The 14,593-nt window shown below is 48.9% G+C and overlaps 1 protein-coding gene across 6 annotated transcripts in view; it reads left to right on the top strand.

The window, feature by feature from the left end:
* Positions 1 to 14,593, top strand: part of LOC105282665 — a 156,109-nt gene that overhangs the window by 58,701 nt on the left and 82,815 nt on the right. The window lies entirely within an intron of this gene.

The following is a 14,593-nucleotide window of genomic DNA, read 5'->3' as shown; positions in this document are numbered from 1 at the left end:
GTGTTGAAATATTGCAGCAATGTGTACTAGACTAATATATGTATATGCACGTTTGCCGGAACATTCAACGCAGATCGACTGGTAAACAACTTTGATGCTTCTTCGAAGAAGGTCGGGTTTCGTTTGACCGTGCATATCTTTTCGAAATGTCTGATTATTTTCTTTTTTGAAGATCCTTGGACTCGTTGTTCGTCAATGTTCGAAGTTGCCGGTAATTAAATCCGACGCTTGATCACTGCTCGGCGTGCACTCGAAGGTCCGTGAGCTTTGAGCTCGTAAAGTCCATGAACTGTCGAACGCGAACCAATTACCGTAACTAATTAGCCATTCGGGCTTCTGGGGGGCTTTAGACTTCGCTAAGTGAGTACGACTATTCCGCGAGCGGCAATGGAAATGGACGAGGAGCGGCGGAAGCTGCGAGTGCAAGAGAGACAAAGATAGAAAACGAGAGAGAGAGAGAAAAGAGAGAGATACAAGAATATTCGTACATTAAATGTAAACTCAAAACTCTCGCAAGAGACTTTTCTCGTCATGGCTCAGCTTTACCGTCAAGATCGTAAATTACTCGTACGCAATAGCCAGGCGTAAACGATTCGCGTTTCGCATCATTTCCGCGTTTACACGCGGAGAAAGGACAAGGGAAGAACTCGTGTTAAATGTGAGCTTGAGGCGTGTAAGGGGGCTTTTCTTGCGGCCCAATCTGTTGTTGCGCGAAGGCCTTAAATTACACTCGCGATAAGCGCTAACGATTTGTGCGCGCGAGCGCACCCATGCTATTTCGGTGCCCATATATTGTACATAGCTACACACATACGTACATATGTACATACGTACGTACGTAGGTACACGTCGCTTTTGCAACGGGCTATTTCGTAATCCCTCCGTGCTCGTTACCGCGTCTTGACGAGGATCGAGGCGTTTTTGTTGCGTCGCGGCGCGCCGCGTCGGCAACAGGATCGCGACGCTAATTAATATTCGCGGGAGACTAAACGGAGGCAGCCTGTCCGGGAAGCGGCTGCACGGGGATCCATTGTGAGGGATCAAATAAGAGCACCCGAACCGGGAGCTCCGCCCGGAATGACGATGTCACTGTCGACTTAATGCCGCAGCCAGACGCCCTGATCGATGATCGTGCAGCGCTCCCGCGTGAATCGTTGTAATCCATCGTATTTGCTCGAGGCGACTTACCTTGCGAATATATTAATTCGTCCGATTGTCTTGGCGATCTCGTCATTTGTATCTAGGTCATCTCGGGAGTCTTGTTATTATTTAGCACTTTGCAACTTGGTTCTCAATATTCCTCGAGCGGAGCAAAGATCGATCGATGCAGGAAAATTGTCGAGAGAAGAGAACTTGTATTGTTGACTGGAATTTTACGTGCTTGTGCATTTACCTTTGCAACAAACTTCAACAAAGTTGTGACTTAAGAGTTCCACTTTATCAGTAATACTTGAAGGTTAACAAATGATTATGTATAATTGCAAGGGAACTGGGGTAAAGCAAATAGCGACCATTTCTAATCGATTTACGAATTGATTTGCGGTTGCTCTCGGTTCAGCAGTGCAGCAGCTGTGGACCACATCGGAGAGCGAGTTTGCGGGGAGGTGGGCGAGTGGAACGACAAGCCGGGTTCCGCTTAATACAACGAACTGTGTGCTATGTGCTAATGCATAAACATAGCGCCAACTGCCGGCTTCACCCGCCGAAGCGATTTTCGTGTGGCTGCCTGTATCAATTGGTGTCTACAGCGATTAAACGTGAAACCGAGAGATGATACCGAGAGAATGATATCGCAGAAAATGATGGGCGACAAGATGGTCGACGAGAAAATTATAATATAACTCACTTATTGTGCATCTCCTAGCTCGCAAACTTTATTCGCCGATCGATTCGCCGAGACGTTTCCGGAAACATCGAGCAACAATTACCCGTAAGATTAGCGGACCGCATGAGGCAACCAGCTCTCTGGCGATTTAACAAATAGCCAATTTTAATAGGCACATTTAAGCGCACGATTATTGCAAGCCTCCGCGCAGCGGACGATGCTTTTAACGATCGGAAAAAGGTCGCGTCTGCGGGGGCGGCAAACGAGGAATGCTCCATTGTGCCGTAACGTCGCTCGCTTGCCGGCCGGATAATTTTTCACGGTAACAGTGTGTAGCGTGATTTACGCGACACGTGTCGGGATATCGGTGAAAGCGATTGACGTTAATGGAGGAGGTACTCGCTGTCAGATCGCCGCGAGTAGTGAGTAGTACGTGGCAAGAGCGAGAGGGAGAGCCAAGTATACCGAATCTATCGAAGACAGCATTTCGAAAGTCCCTGGCAATTTTTTGCGCTGTCCACATCGATCCCCCGCCTGAAGGCTTATGATACGAGTGTCGATGGCTCTCTGTCGATATTTTTTGATCCATTTCGATCCACCGCCTGTGTGCTCTTTCACACGCTCGATTACCGCGTGCGACCGGAAGGAAAGGAACTCGTAACTCGTCGGGAACTCGCCATTCCTGCACCAAGCAACCCTCCGGAATATATCGGTTCCATCACGAACGTCTGTGTTTACGGTGATTTTCTTGCCGCCGCCGCCGCCGCCGACGACGACGACGACGACGACGACGAGGCGACGAGTAGCAAGTTTCTGACGGAAAATCGATGTGTAAACGCCATCGCGTTCAGTACCGATTGCTCCGATGGATTGTGTGAGCCGGTTATAACCTGCGTAACGACGTTGCAGAACTCGAGCACAATCGATTTGCCTGATCGCAGGGTGAGCGGGAGATCCTTCGAGCTCGCTAAGGTGTTATATTTATTTGCGATTCGTACAAGACTTTTCCCGCTACTGCTGCTTCGCCGCTCGGGGAAATTAATCTCGACGCGCCGAGTAAATTGTGTCTATCGATGCAGTTATTATCGGCTGACGTGTCGATTTAAATAAACTTTTTAGCGCCTTTTATTACGTTAACGGACAAGCGCGGAGCGGATTTATCGTCGGTCGCGAAAACCTGAGAACGCGCGAACACCCGCGCGTCGAGATTTACGTCGTATTTATGCATTGCGAAATAACTCTTCCGCGTTACGGACTGACGCTGAAATAACGCCGGGACGGGAAAGGAGGTGCCGTCCGGCGAGACGGAGCGCGCCGGGAAGACTCGCGAGGCGAATAACGTCTATAAATAACACGTCGCGAAGAATAATCGACTTGCGGATCGATGCGAATTGCGAGGCGGCGAGTGAAACCGGGTCGGTGAGAGACTGCCGCAGGAGGAGGAGGGCAGGAAATAAAAGCAGCCGGCTCGGAAAACGAGGCGTATAGCGTAACTGTGTGCGTACCGCGCTCGTACGACGAATTAATAATTCCTCGATATCTATAAATCGTAGTGCGCACTTTGTCGACGTGTATCATACGCATGCACGTAACGTGCGTGCGCGCGCTCGCTCGCACATGCATGTGTGTCGCTTACCGTGCACACAGTTCCGGAGGAGCACGTGGAATGTGGAAACTCGGCGAGACCATATTTTCCGCTGGAAACGCGCGCGCCGACAAATTATTAATGCGCCCATCGGGGCCTTCGACTACGTAAATTCTCTCGCGCTCGGCCTCCACACATTTACACGCACACATGTACACACGTACTCAAGAGCGATTTAAATAGACTGCGAATTTGCCGCTCCACTGGATTCACGCGCGCATCAGGAACCATGCTGCCGGAAGACGCGCGTCGAGCGAGCAATGTCGGGATGATGGGAATCCTGTGCATCGCCGCACCACGAAAATTACCGTGGACGTGTAATTCGCCGGGGTAACGGGTATCCCGGAATGGGGATAATCGGTTGTTCCGTATCGTACGTCCCCGCCTCGCTCGATCGCCGCTCGTTAGATAACGGGCGGGAAGCTCACGTTGCGCTCTTAATTCTACCCGCACGTTTATTTCCTCACGAGTACGCTCCCTGTAATACCGTATTCTCACGTACAATATTTTCGTGTATCGCAAGGTTTATTTGCGCGCCGTTAAGTCCTGCAGTGGCCTTGGTTCCCTCGGGTCCTCGGGGACCATACGGTAGTTCCCGTTTACATAAACTATAAAATAAAAAGGTTAAATTAAATCCGCGCTTTTCTCTGGAAATGACAAAATTATGTGATAACGCGATTTTTGTAAATCCTCTCGGCATTGGAGACAAACACATTTGTCCATGTGTGCTATATATGTGTGTATATATCTTTCTGGATATGCATGTTGTGTTTTTAAGAAGCGATCATGAGTCTGATAAGAAAGTCAGTGTCGTCGCCGAACCGTTACCGATCATAACTCTGCACTGTAAATAAATTCGCGAGAACGATACTTCTCGATTTCTATAATTATTTCATCTGTCATTATTTTCTATCCTAAATCCGAAAATTATTATTGATTAATTTAACAAAATTAGATTTGAAAGGTTGTCAGTTCTGGCTTCCAGGTCGAAGTCACGTTTTCTGTTACTTTGACATCTGGTGTTCCATAAATATTTCATTGCACGTCATCAGACGAAGAATAATCTGATACTGAAAATTTTTGATTTGAAAGATTAGTGTGAAGAAACGAATTCATTGGAGGATGGAGTGGAATCCTGATTAATCGCGTCTTCTACGTGAATCTCCTCTCTTTCCTTTACGCGCCGCTAAGTGGTGCCTATAAGCAACCTCTAACAAGCCGGCGGGCATTGTTAAATAACATGCGACAGGCTTTTATTACCTATTTGCAAGTTGGTAAATAGCGTCTGCGACGAGAACGACGGCCTTGCTTGGAGAGCTCCCAGCTTCGGGAGCATGCAGGCGCGCATCGAACGAACTCGAGAAGCATTACAATATTACGTCATCGCGTTGCGCTCGTGGTTTACGAGCTCGAAGCGCGTAATGCATCCCGGCGGCGTGCCGGGCTGGGCACGGTGAAATAGCGTGCTTTTAGCGGACGGAGAATAACAAATAAGGCGTAATAAAGCAGCGGGATACATCGGCTCGGTGCGATTCCCGGCGACTCGGATTCTTCTAAAGGCGATATGATGACGTAACATTGTCTTTTCTTCTTCATCTTTTCGGCTTCATTGAAGTTGCTTCTCCTTCTTGCAGTATCGCGTGTATGAAACGCTGATAAATTCCATTTTAAATTCCTTGCGTGGTATTTCCGGTCCCTAATCTTTCATGAAACAGATAGCGTCTACTTATCTGCTGGATAAGCGCGAGCTCGTGGGGAGATAATTATACGAAATTACACAACGTACGCGCGTATGTATTGTATAATATGTGATGCGCGTATCAACAACTTTGTCGTCTGATGTCGATGTCTGGGTGGCTGCTTCGATATCGTGGCGAGTCAACGACGCGCGATATTTCGGACTCCATCGCGAGAGATGTACCGAGGATCAACTGCGCGGCATTCGATGCCCGAGCCGGCCTTTACCATCCGATCAAGCGGGAGAAATTTGCCGATCGTATCCGTGAATCGCCGGGAATGCGCTGCTATCGATCGACGAGTAACATGTATTCGACGGAAGCTCGAAAAAGAAACACTTCCGCGCGAGGCAGCGCCTGCATAAAGAAGCTCGAGGATGGGGAAAGAGCGGTCGGTACGGAAAATTGCAAAGCCGTAGCAATAAACTGCGGACTCTCTCTCTCTCTTTTGCCGGCATTCTCCATCTGTGTCCTGGCATCCTGGCCATTCCACAGATCTCTACGACATAGAGATCGTCCTTCCGGTCGCGACGTTCGGGATAATTTGTGCGCGCTCCGCTCGTGTTTCTTTCATCGCAGCCCTTCGTCGCGTTGCCCGACCGATCGTAATCCGCATTAATTGATAAAAAATACCAAAAATATGATGACGAGCCGCGAGGAATCGAATGCACGCTCGAAGTATTGTGTTTTCGACATGACGATTTCCGTTGGCGAATTTGAGATCCAAAGTTACGATACTTGAAAGTAACATTTTGAAAATAACGACCGGTATCGACATGAGCCGTGCGATGGCTTGACTTCGCGTGAGAAGAAAGTAAATTGTTTCTCGCCGATAAATTTATTGTTTGACGTGCGGCAGAAGTTTATCGGCGAGCCAGGTGCGAAGCGATTTCGCGGGCGGTTTTGCTCGCCTTGCTGAGAGAGACAGCAGCGTCTGCACGCGTGCATACATTGTTATCGCGAGCCGGTCGTGAGATCGATAACTCGATGAGAACTCGAGATACATGCATGCCTGTTTTAAATCCGCTAGTGCCCATGAATTATTTACCGTCATCATCGTTACCGTCGTTCATCTTTGTCTTCGTCATCGCAGTTATTCGTTCATTCGATCCGATTCGAATTCCGACAAGTCTTCTCATCTCGAAATCGATCGCTCCGCTCGCAACGTGGCCAATTCTCGGCTCAGGAGCAGAGCCGAGAAGAGGAAGAAACGAGAGAGCGAGCGAGAGAGAGACCGAGAAAGAGTGTGACGAGGCTAGCCAAGGTCATCTCGTGGATAAAAGCCGGCGCGGTTGTATTTATAGCCGTCCTCGTGATAGGAATAACCGCCCGGCGTTTACAATAATGCGCGCGCGCCCGAATGCGTTTACGCGATAACGCACGAATTTTTTCGTCGCTTCGCATACCCGGCGATTAATGCTCTCGTTGTCTATATCTCTCTTTTTCTCTATCTTTTTTTCTTTCTCCCTTTCCCTCGTCTACGCAGAACAACGATGCGATTCACGATCACTTGCGATCGCGATTCAGATCGGATTGTCAATTGCGCAATGTTTTCCGTAATCGATACGTTTATTAACGTAATTTCTCTTGCGCAACGATTTTGAAGCCATATATCATGCGGCCGCAGTTGCAATTAACTCGCTTCAATTAGCGTTATTTTTCGCGATTGCGCTGGCCACATCGACGAGAAGCGTGATAAATTGTTGCACTTCCGACTTGTCATGGTCGAGCGACGATATCTTATGGAGGAGGAAGAGGAGGACGCGCGGTATGGTGGAAGGCAATCGAGACCGCTAATGGGAAGATTAATTCGATCTTCCTTCTCTGGTTTGCGCACTCCTCGTCTTTCCCTCCCTCCCACCCCTCCATCTTCCTTCGTTTCCTCTCGATTTTATCGTTCTTTTTGCTTTTTGTTTCCGCGGAAGAGTATTGTTGAGAGGAAAACGCCGCAGAAAAATTTCAACTCGATCTACCCGACAGCGGCTGGGGGAAGTTACGACGATTTGGAAAATTTTATTTTTTTTGTCAGTTTCCCGTCACATTCGCAGCGCGAGGGGGAATTCTCACGCGATACTCGATACTTCGATCACGTGCGTGAAATCAAATATCTTCGTCGGATTCACGACGGCCCGATTCTGTCACGCTTAATGAAACCACGGCGCGATTTAATTACCGCTACTTTCGTCTTACCGATATAAAATTGCATCCAAAATGCACCGTACCCGCCTCTGCGAGGTGGCTTCTGCTTACAGTGTACGCGAAGTTAACGCAATAATTAACAGTATGTTACACCGCGTGCGCACGCAAAGTAGCAATTAATTACATCATGTTGCCGCTCGCGCTCACGTAATAGCGCCGATGTACTGCAAACAATCGCCAAACGCTAATTACCAACAACACTGGTCGAACTTGCCGTATTCTCGTCGTTATTAAACTCGCTTTGTAATCGTTGTATCGCGTACACCAAGCGAAGTATCGCGCATTTCCGTCAAACTGACAAGCCCCATCGGTCATCGGCATCGATATCGGAATTGATACTTTATCCCGAACGCGAACTAATCGCATCGAATAAGTCGTTCCGATCATGTGAATAGGATTTCAAGGGACTCGCTCACGAAAATTCTCACGTTATTCACTTTTCAATTTAATCGACTAATCCGTCCGGTTAGTCGACGGAAAGCTCTTTTCCTGTTTCTCTCTCTCGTTGCTTTCGTCATCGTATTTCTTTTGTCGAAGTGCTTCTCGTGACTTTTCGATTCCGTCCGCTTAATCCAGGATTTTCGCCAAGCAGCGTGTTCCGGCGTATCCGGAATTTCGGCGCTTAATCATCGCCGTCCAGAAAAAGCTGCTGGAAACGCTCGAGTTATCCATGAATCCATGATCTATTTCTTGTCGAATTTTCATTGTCATTTCGCTGCCAGGTTCTGCTGGCAAGTTTACAGTTCTCGAGATCCACGGCTTCTTCGGCTCCAATTTGTGCCGCGGCCGAGGGATACGTACGCGATCTCTTTTATTGGCTACCCCTGAGCGCTTTGATCGACCTTCTTTTATTAGTTCGACGTAAAGCACGTCGTTACGCCACCGATCTCGCCGGCTTTCCACCGCGGTGATTGCCGGAATCGGGATGAAATCTGTGCCCCTCTTATCGACGGGCATAAACGAGCCGTATAATGACGCTTGACGCTTCGTATATATACGGACAAATAGTCGAATGAAGCCGCGAAAGGGCGCTCCGCTTCTATGAGGGGTGAATGGGGGCGAAAGAGGAAAAAGAGGGATGTTTTTGTTCACTTTCGTAGACACGAAACATGGATTCTCGCAAACGATTTGCCGACCGTTTCATTCTTGTGCCTTGAGCGATTTTATGTCGATATTCGGTTTGTAAGACTAGCTTGAAATTCTATCCACACGTAAGATATCTCGTATGAGGTGCTTTCGATTGATCGATTAATAAGTGACAATTGAATCTTTTGTACGCATGAAAATATCGTTTTCGTCACATTGTAGTCACGTCATGTGTCTGACTTTGCGCGAAGAAGATGCCGCTTCGTAACGTCGGCGGCGGCGAAGGGAGAATCGCCAATGATCGATTACTAGTTCCCATAGATTGCTTGAACTCGGGGTTAATAATTCAAGTGCGATAGTATTATATCGCTTTCGTAGGAACCGATTGCCATAAGACGCACGGCTGACTGGCTGGCTGGCTAGGTGGTTTCGTCATGCATCATGTTATCGTGGTATCGATGCCCGTTTCCCGACCGAAGTTCATTCCCAGTCGTTTTATCGACAGAAAGAGCGTCGTCGAACAAATACAACTCGCTGGAAGCGGTTATCGACGAAACAAACAAACTCTACTACTTGACTACTTGATAGTCGCGCAGTATCGACTTTAAGGCTCGATAAATCGGCTGGCGTACGTTGTAGACTGCTGCATGCGATGTGACTTCGTCACTTGTGCATTATCTTTGCGTGCGATTACACGCACGATCGCAAATGTATAATTACATAATCAATGACGAAAAAAAAGAAAAGAGGATCGATTTATTTGCCACGAAAGTGACCTCGCTCGCTCGCGAAGCAAGGTGGATCATCGACATTATCGTCGTATAGCGGGAGCTCTTGGACGTTTTACGGTAACGAGTGGCTCGCGTACGAAAGCTCTAATTAGCGTTCCCGGCAGGCAGGTACAGGTACCTAACTGTAGATTTAAAGGCGTGTACCCGCGTTGATCCCGCCCGTGGGTAATGAACTCCGTCGCCGGCACGAGGAGAATGGTAGGGAAGAGGACGACGAGGAGGAGGAAGAGGAGGAGGACGAAGAGGAGAGGTGAAGTGAGGTCGGGAGAAAGCCGCGAAGGTAGAACGGTGTTGGAAGGATACGTCGCCGGAAGCGGATCTTGCGATAGAACTAACGGTACCCGCAAGAAGACGTTGTGCCGACTGTCGTCGCGTGACCAGTTAATTGGTGAGCCGCGATTCTTACCGTCGATGGCCCTTCGATGCCCTTCCGAGACGTTCGCGGAATTCAACCGCGCGCGGATCCCCGACCGCGCATCTCCGCAACGCTGTTTTAGATGACGCGTCTAATTAGCGTCGCTCAAGAGCAGGATCATCTTGAAATCCGAGCTGAAAGCTCGCGCCGGAACACTCTCTCGCGAGTGAGCCGCTTGAGCGCGTAATTGCCACGCAGGGCATCGAAGGCTTGCGGAGGCTTGCGCCTTTGATTTCGGCGGATCGCCCGGCAGCTATTCTCCAACTTCGCAGCGGAAACTTGCTGGCGAAGTTCCGCCCGCGTCAACTTCCCGGCGAAACGCTGGGATCGTCAGACGATACAGATACGGGCGCACGTCGTGCACATACAGACACTGAAAGTAGACGGGTGAGCCACGGTGCAGAGGCAAACATTTGCTTTTCCGCAGCCAACCGAGTCCGAACTTGCTGCCATTAATGTAGTTTTCGGCGCGAAACCTCACGTTCTCCTCTATCTATCTCTCTCTCTCTTTCATCCCCCGCATGGAATCTAGACGACATTCGTCGTGTGAATAGAAACGAGTTGAACTGCTAGTCTTATGTCATTTGAAATGGTATACACGGCAGTTTCTATTATTATTTTATTGTAATACACAAAGTGTTTTATATATCCTCAATGAGGATATATTTTTTATTTATGCCTAATTGGCATAAATAAATCTCTGATAAAAGATAAAATTATAACAATTATTAATCATTAAGAAAACTGCTTTAAAAAAGCTTAAAAAGCTGCCTTAAAAAGAAAAAGGCGTACCGGTGACACTCGAGAGATTCTCAAGTGAATGTAAGGCTTAAGGCATCATCTTGCGCATTCGATCGGAATCGGCTAGTCGCGCGCGATGAATCCTTCATGACGCGGTAAACGCACGCGTGCACTCGCCGGAAGAAATTCGTGTCAGATTTGAATAGAGAAGACAGAGTGTCCTGATCGTGCGAGAAACCTGTCGCACCTGCCGCCGAGGTCAGGGACGATTCTCGGTCGAGATAAACTCGAGGAGGCAGGCAGGTAAGCAGCAGGCAAACTGGTTGGTTCGCTACTGCAATTTCCAGCACGATTGACGAGAAGGTCGGCGCACTTGCGAAAGCCCCGCGATTTCTCGCGCTGCGAATATTTCGTTGTTTCATTTTCCGCGTGTTGGTCACGCACAGATAATCACGGCTAACTGGCCGATGGCCGCTCGATTAAAAGATAATCCGTCCGAATATTTCATAAGGTTTCTCTCGCGTGAGCCTCGCAAGATGTTCCTCGATATCGCATTCTTCATTTCGCTCTCACTCGCATCAAGAATGTATCTCGTTTCGATTTTCGTACTTGAAACATCCGCGCGAGATGATGTACAATATAATGTCCCGAGTCCCGATAATTCGCCTATATTTCACAATCTGATCTCGAGAGTATCATGATTAACGTGTCGGCGATTTTAACGCGAGATGCGTCGCGCGCGTGATGCTGGGATTGTTATCTTCCATAACAGGTGAGTAAGTTTGCGGCGGGCAACATGGCCTGTGTAACCGCATGAGGCATCGAGCTGTTATCAATGTAGCCAGGCAGTCGATTATGATAACGGCGTAATTATAGCTGTACCGGGAAGAAGAAGAAGCGGCTCGAGGAGATTTACGAGCGGAGGCGAGGGAGGCGTGTCGCATTCTTGTAGACGAACAGTCGAGTTATTCTCGTGGGTAATAAATTATTACGGCGACGGCGGCCTGAATAGGATTGGAAGACGAGCTTGCTCGAAGTTAACAACTCGCTCGTCGCGGAGAAAGTAATCGACCGTATTATTCGATTATGAGTAATTGCCTGCCGGCGACCAGAAGGGTCAGTAGAAAGTTGCCGAGGGTAAGAACGGGGCGATGTGCCCCCTGCGAGTCTTCTCGATACAAACTGCGATTTATTTCACGAATGTTAATCATCACCAGCATTCCGGAATGACTTGTCGCTCAGCGAATGCATGACCGATTTTTTCACCAAAAAGATAACAGTGTATCGGCGCGCGCGAGATCTCTTCCGCTCGGTTCCACTCGCCGTGCTTTCAACTCGCCACATTTTCCTTTTTTCTCTTTCCACCTCGAATAATATCTCTGTTTATTTTTCACTTTTTTTTTATGCGCACAGCACTGTTTCGTTGGCATCGAATGGATCTAATGACGCGTAGCAAGCAGACGATTCACACGTATAAATTGATAGATATAATTTCCATAACTGTTGAGTAATTCTCAACGTTGGGTTGGAAAGGTATCAAACTTTCCGGAGCAGACAGGAGTAAGCGAGCAATGTCGTTTCGCACGGGCATAACGCTCTTCGAGATGAATGCAAGTCTATTGCTGCTGCTGCTGCTATTGCTGCTGCCGACCTCGTGTGCAACGGTTACCGCGCCGCCTCGCTTTCGCTTTCGCTTTCCCCTTCGCGTGCCATCTCGCAGTAACATCTCGCGGGCGACCCTTCCGCTCGCGAGAATGAAAGGGAGAGAGAAAGAGAACTGGTCGCGATTTGTAGGAAAGCAATGCCACCGGAGCGCTGCGCCTATACACCGCGCATCAATAATTTAATAATAGACTGAAGCCTATTATTGTATGTCGCGCGACGATTATTAACGGCACGAGCGCAAACGGTCGCCGGATCGATTCCGCGTGTAGCAATCCCCGTTATCACGATACGAATGTCGTGTAACTTCCGACGCGTTCGCCGATGTGCTATCATGAAGTAACGCGAACCGTAACACCCGACGATCTTCCGTTCCATGGAAAGCGCTGCGGTCTGCAATTTATGTAATAAATATCATACGGTTATCTGACACTTTGCGAACCCCGTTCCTCCAGTTCCTCGCCGGTTAGAGGCCAAAATTGGCTGCGAACGCGTCACATCGCGGGATTCGCGTTAGGTAGCACCGATTTGACCCTTCGGACGTTCGTCGAACGACTTAGGCGGCGCGCCACGAAGAGACCGCCCGAGGAGGACGTCGTCGTGAGGCTGCTGCGGAGGCTTTCTCCTCTTCTTTCTGTCTGAATAAAAAGTCAAAACGAGAAAGGGAGAGACAGAGAGAGAGAGAGGGAGGGAGAAAGAGAGACGGAGGTCGTAACGAAATTACCCGTTCTGAAACCCGGAGAAACCGGTTCTCGCGAGTCGAGAGTCTCGCTCGCTCGCCTCGTGCGTGCGCGCGCGGTTTCCACTCGGCTCCGAGCGTGAGCAGGTACGCATGCCGAGATGCGAGGAATTGCAGACGAATATGCCACGTTGTTTGTGCGAAAGCGATTTTCCGATTGAAAGGAAGCCGGCGTGATTCGTCGCGCCGGAAGCTGGGAGCTCATCGACGCGCGGGATTAAGAGTGCATCTCGCGAGGGAGAGAGAGTTCTTGCGAGGAAAATCGGAAGATCCGCGGAATCTGCCGGAGAATGTACACGCTGGCGCTTAAAATAGTTTCCAGGGAAACTTTGTGTTCTCTTTCGTGTTCTCTCTCTCTCTCTCTCTCTCTCTTTCTTTCATTCGGCACAGATGAATTGACTCGTTTCAACTCGTTCTCCTCTCGCGATCGCTACATTCTGGTGACATACATGAGAACGGATGTTCTCCGTGAAATAATTTTTCATTGAAAAGACGACAGAGATAGTGCGGACGCTGCGGGGTTGTCTGCAAAAGTACGAGAGTGACACTTTGCCAGACATTAATCGAGGTATCGCGCCAGCCATCTGAGACTCCCAGTCGTTCCCGGCTGTAATAATGTTATAATTGAATACGCGACTAATTGAGTAAATTACACCATGTACAGTTGCGTGTTACGTCACGTGCGCGAAACAGCTAGTTTTCGAGAACGCGTCGGCCGCTTTCTACAGACGACGCAGACGACGCGCATATATTCGTCGCGAGACGGCAAGAAGCATCTCAGACCGGGACTGGGCCTTTGTTCAGGCTGCGAGGCACGCATTACGATTCATTACAATGAAGATAGTCTGCGAGGTAGACTGCCTTGAGGATAATGAGCCGATTATATACGGACCGTACGCGCGCAGCGAGACTGTCTTGATTATAATGAATTTGTCGGGAACGAGGACGGAGAACGAGCGAGCGATTCCGCTCCTTCCCGGATGCTGCCGCCGATGCATAAGCGCGAGTGGAATTCGAGAATAAGAAGCTGAAGAGCAACCGGAATGCCTGGAACGAGCCCGGCGACACGACTCACCGTTACGCATTTCCGTGCGAGAGCGACAAAACGTAACATTTCGCTTAAGAAGCCTTTTTCCCGTGGAAAACAAAATCATCAAAGTGGGAAAATCAACGATGGTGATTTTCCCACTTTCATCGCGCGTGTTCGTCGCGATCGGTTTTCCGGTTCCAGCGGAACCGGAAGATGAACCGAGAGACACACGAGTTCTTACTCGCGTCGTGGAATTGAATTACTGTGCTCGAATGATCCGCACGCGGATTCGACGCGATGACTAAACCCGCTCTTTGCTCCTATTTACTACATTATCGGAAATACAATTTGTTTACGCGAAACGCTTCGGATCGCAATGGAAAATATTTCGTTCCGCAATGGATATGCAGAGGCTTTATTTTTCCGAGCGAGTTTCTGTTGCGCATTTTGCATTTGAGTTCGGCAAACGTAACGTTAACGTTAAAAGCTTCGTCCATCCTGTCACCGCGACGAGCTTCTCGATATCGAATGTCGAGGGAAAAAAAGTTCTATGAAAGAGAAACGCACTTGCGCGGACTGTCATCACTAAATGCACTCGTTGAAGTCGGTCGATTCGACACGCGTCATCGCGAACCGGCACGTTCCTCCTCGCGCGATATTTTTCCGCGTCGCTTGTAGATGCGCGTGCTCGCTTCATGAATATTCCGGAGTTGATTATCGTACC

Source organism: Ooceraea biroi, chromosome 4 (genome assembly GCF_003672135.1).
Source record: "Ooceraea biroi isolate clonal line C1 chromosome 4, Obir_v5.4, whole genome shotgun sequence".
Taxonomy (NCBI): Eukaryota; Metazoa; Arthropoda; class Insecta; order Hymenoptera; family Formicidae; genus Ooceraea; species Ooceraea biroi.
Note: the sequence above shows the minus strand (reverse complement) of the source record. Positions and strands in the feature narration are given on the sequence as shown.